This window comes from Carcharodon carcharias, chromosome 34 (assembly GCF_017639515.1).
Source record: "Carcharodon carcharias isolate sCarCar2 chromosome 34, sCarCar2.pri, whole genome shotgun sequence".
Taxonomy (NCBI): Eukaryota; Metazoa; Chordata; class Chondrichthyes; order Lamniformes; family Lamnidae; genus Carcharodon; species Carcharodon carcharias.
This window is the reverse complement of record NC_054500.1, coordinates 23,486,653-23,492,486: the sequence shown is the minus strand read 5'-3', so window position 1 is coordinate 23,492,486 and position 5,834 is coordinate 23,486,653.

The following is a 5,834-nucleotide window of genomic DNA, read 5'->3' as shown; positions in this document are numbered from 1 at the left end:
ACCAAATACACACAGATGAATACACCAAATACACGCAGGCAGATACACCAAACACACGCAGGATAATATACCAAACACACACAGGCAAATACACCAAACACACACAGGTGAGTACACCAAACACACACAGGCAAATACACCAAACACCCACAGGAAAATACACCAAAAAAAAACAGGGGGATACATCATACACACACAGAAGAAAACACCAAACACACACAGGAGGATACACCAAACACACACAGGATAATATACCAAACACACACAGGTGAGTACACCAAACACACACAGGCAAATACACCAAACACCCACAGGAAAATACACCAAACACACACAGGGGGATACATCATACACACACAGAAGAAAACACCAAACACACACAGGAGGATACACCAAACACACACAGGAGAATACACCAAACGCACGTAGGAGAATACACCAAACAAACAGAGGAGAATACACCAAACATATAGAGGCAAATACACCAAACACACACAGGCGAATATAACAAACACACATAGGCAAATACACCAAACACATAGAGGTGAATATACCAAACACACACAGGTGAATACACCAAACACACACAGGTGAATACACCAAACAGACAGTGGAGAATACACCACACGCACACAGGAGAATACACCAAACACACACAGGCAAATATAGCAAACAGACATAGGCAAAAACACCAAACACACACGGGTGAATATATCAAATACATACAGGCAAATACACCAAACACACACAGGAGAATACACCAAACACACAGAGGCAAATACACCAAACACACACAGGAGAATACACCAAACACACACAGGCGGATACACCATACACACACAGGAAAATAACCAAACACACACAGGCGGATACACCAAACACACACAGGTGGATACACCAAACACACACAGGAGAATACACCAAACACACAGAGGAGAATACACCAAACACACACAGGTGAATATATCAAACACACACAGGTGAATACACCAAACTCACACGGGAGAATACACCAAACACACACAGGAAAACACACCAAACACACACAGGAGAATACATCAAACACACACGGGAGAATACACCAAACACACACAGGTGAATACACCAAACACACACAGGAGAATACACCAAACATATAGAGGCAAATACACCAAACACATACAGGCGAATATAACAAATACACATAGGCAAATACACCAAACACATAGAGGTGAATATACCAAACACACACAGGTGAATACACCAAACACACACAGGTGAATACACCAAACACACAGAGGAGAATACACCAAACACACACGGGAGAATACACCAAACACACACAGGAGAATACACCAAACACACACAGGCAAATATAGCAGACACACATAGGCAAATACACCAAACACACACAGGTGAATATACCAAATACACACAGATGAATACACCAAATACATACAGGCAAATACACCAAACACACACAGGAGAATACGCCAAACACACACAGGCAGATACACCAAACACACACAGGTGAATATATCAAACACACACAGGAGAATACACCAAACACACACAGGAGAATACACCAAACACACACAGGTGAATACACCAAACACACACAGGCAAATATACCAAACACACACAGGAGAATACACCAAACACACACAGGAGAATACGCCAAACACACACAGGTGAATATACCAAACACACACAGGTGAATATACCAAACACACACAGGAAAATACACCAAATACACAGAGGACAATACACCAAACACACACAGGCGGATACACCAAACACAAACCAGTGGATACACCAAACACACACAAGAGAATACACCAAACACACACAGGCAGATACACCAAACACACACAGTTCGATACAACAAACACACACAGGAGAATACACCAAACACACACACAGGTGAATGTACCAAACACACACAGGAGAATACACCAAACACACAGAGGAGAATACACCAAACACACAGAGGAGAATACACCAAACACACACAGGAGAATACACCAAACACACACAGGAGAATACACCAAACACACACAGGAGAATACACCAAACACACACAGGTGAATATACCAAACATACCCAGGAGAATACACCAAACACACAGAGGAGAATACACCAAACACACACAGGTGAATATACCAAACACACATAGGAGAATACACCAAACACACACAGGTGAATATACCAAACACACAGAGGAGAATACACCAAACACACAGAGGAGAATACACCAAACACACACAGGTGAATATACCAAACACACACAGGAGAATACACCAAACACACAGAGGAGAATACACCAAACACACACAGGAGAATACACCAAACACACACAGGCGAATATACCAAACACACAGAGGAGAATACACCAAACACACACAGGAGAATACACCAAACACACACAGGAGAATACACCAAACACACAGAGGAGAATACACCAAACACACAGAGGAGAATACACCAAACACACAGAGGAGAATACACCAAACACACACAGGAGAATACATCAAACACACACAGGTGAATACACCAAACACACACAGGCGGATACACCAAACACACACCAGTGGATACACCAAACACACACAAGAGAATACACCAAACACACACAGGCAGATACACCAAACACACACAGTTGGATACAACAAACACACACAGGAGAATACACCAAACACACACAGGTGAATGTACCAAACACACACAGGAGAATACACCAAACACACAGAGGAGAATACACCAAACACACAGAGGAGAATACACCAAACACACACAGGAGAATACACCAAACACACACAGGAGAATACACCAAACACACACAGGAGAATACACCAAACACACACAGGTGAATATACCAAACACACATAGGAGAATACACCAAACACACACAGGTGAATATACCAAACACACAGAGGAGAATACACCAAACACACAGAGGAGAATACACCAAACACACACAGGTGAATATACCAAACACACACAGGAGAATACACCAAACACACACAGGAGAATACACCAAACACACACAGGAGAATACCCCAAACACACACAGGCGAATATACCAAACGCACAGAGGAGAATACACCAAACACACAGAGGAGAATACACCAAACACACATAGGAGAATACACCAAACACACAGAGGAGAATACACCAAACACACACAGGAGAATACACCAAACACACACAGGAGAATACACCAAACACACACAGGTGAATATACCAAACACACACAGGAGAATACACCAAACACACAGAGGAGAATACACCAAACACACAGAGGAGAATACACCAAACACACACAGGCGAATATACCAAACACACAGAGGAGAATACACCAAACACACACAGGAGAATACACCAAACACACACAGGAGAATACACCAAACACACAGAGGAGAATACACCAAACACACACAGGCAAATACATAGAAAACACAGAGCAAATATACAGAACAAATACAGGCAAAAGAGCATCTAAAAGTTGCAGTTTTATTCCTGCAGAAACGTCGACAGATTTGGGCTGGTATCAGTGTGACAAAAATGTATCGTGTTTTTGCAGTAAGTCCCTGGAACAGTAAGAAAGTTTGATATGTTATTAGGCACTTGTTGAGATGCTCTTCATGTGGGAAAGTTCAACAATTCATGGAGTGAGGCAGCTTAGATCAAAGCAGAGATAAATCTGTTGTAAACACTCCCAACATTGGTTGTTTCCAAAGTGTTTGTGCAGTTCTCTGCCTTCCAAGTTTTCATTTCACATCTGTGATCACGGGGCTTGGATCAGCCTCCCACGAAGCAGAAGCCGCTCGGACTGAGTCCCTCGTGGTCACAGACATAAAGCCCTTTCAGGCAAGAGACATCGGCTGCCGGAGATGAATTATTAATCGAGAGGCGTCAACAATCGGAATTTTGTGATTCTACTGTTTATGGTGGCCTCAGCCTGTACTCTGCGATGGATGGCGTATTGTACAAGGTCAGGGACTAGACACAGTCCAGTCTGTCCTGGCCAGTATTGCAGTGAGGACATTAAACAGGCACGGGGCCCCATATATCCTGATGTTTGTGTCAGATTTTGACCATGTACCGCAAGATACTTTAATGAAAGGTCTTCTGCCTGAAAGGTTGACTCTGCTTTTCTCTCTCGACATCTGCTGCCTGACCTGCTGAGTATTTCCAGAAGGGTCTGTCTTTATTGCCAAGGCATTGCTTTCGTTTCCAATATGGGGTGACCCACTTTCGGCTGAGCATCTGCCCTTCTACCCACCATATCGGGATGTTCATAAAGAAAGGCTTGCATTTCTATAGCGCCTTTCCCAACCTCAGGGTGTCCCAAGGTGGATTTACAGCCAGTGAAATGCTTTTGAAGTGTAGACACTGTTGTAATGTAGGAAAGGAGGCAGACAAGTTCTGTGCACAGCAAGCTCCCACAAACAAGAAACGTGATAATGACCGGGTCTGTTTTGATGCTGTTGGTTGAGGGGTAAACACTGGCCAGGAAAATGCTCCCCCCCGCCCACCCTCCGCTCTTCTTCGGAATCGTGTTGTGGGGTCTTTTACCTCCAAATGCTGCCTCGGTTTAACAGCTCATCTGAAAGACAGCACCTCTGACAGAGCAGCACTCCCTCAGTGTTGCAGTGGGAGTGTCAGCCTGGGTTTCTGTTCAAGCCCCTGGGAAGGGGCTTGAACCCACAACCTTGTGGCTCAGAGCTGAGAGAGAGCAAGCTACCCATTGTATCAGAGCAGAAATAAAAGAGATTGCATGCCATCGAATAAATAGGCTGCGTAGTCCTGAGTTGCTGTTCTGCCTTAGGACTGCTACAAACCTGAGCTCTTTTACTCTAATTTTAAGTGGTAACTAACCCTGCTTTTATTGACTAACCACCTGTAATCTGTCACGTAGCCTCTGAGGTCAGGTAAATGTGATTACATTTAAATAGGTTATTATCGGCAAGGATGGGGAACGATTATCAGATATAAAATCTTAAAGCAAATTTCAAAGATAGGAGAGAAAATCGAAGGGAAATTACCAGGAACTCTGGTTGAGGGCAAATGAAAGGCTCTAAATTAGAATGTTCCTGTCCAGTATAAACATGCTCCCGAGAAAAATGCATGGAGCTAACGAGAGGTCCTGGGAGACCATGAGAACAACAGTTACAGCAAAAGACAGATTGTACAAAGATTTGCGAGAGAGAGGAGGCCAAGGATTTTTGGGAGCAGGAATTTTCTGAAGCAGATTCATAATTGCACAAAGAGCGCATAAGATGAGAATAGCAAATGTGATTTGCAAATTTTTCTGAAACTAAAGGGACTCGAGGGTGCGATTATCCTTCAGCTTCTGCCCTGAGAGCAGCGTTATTCCCAAACAGCCACTCGCACATAGACCAACTCGCATGAATGGGCCGTGACAAACCCGATTTCCTGGTAAAATTCTGCCCCTCTCACAATCAATTCCGAGCCACCCACCATCCTGACTTGGAAATATATCGGCCGTTCCTTCACAGTCGCTGGGTCAAAATCCTGGAACTCCCTCCCTAACAGCGCTGTGGGTGTACCTACACCACATGGACTGCAGTGGCTCAAGAAGGCAGCTCACCCCCACCTACTCAAGGGGCAATTAGGGATGGGCAATAAATGCTGGTCTAGCCAGTGATGCTTACATCCTGGGACAGAATATTTTAAAAACTGTGTGTAAGAGGGAGGTCTTGGGAAGACAGAGAGGGAGCATGGGCTATTGCCAGTGCTGTGAGAGACCTCGCTGTATGACAATAAGTATTACAGAATCACAGAATCACACAGTGCAGAAGAGACCCTTCGGCCCATCGAGTCTGCACCTG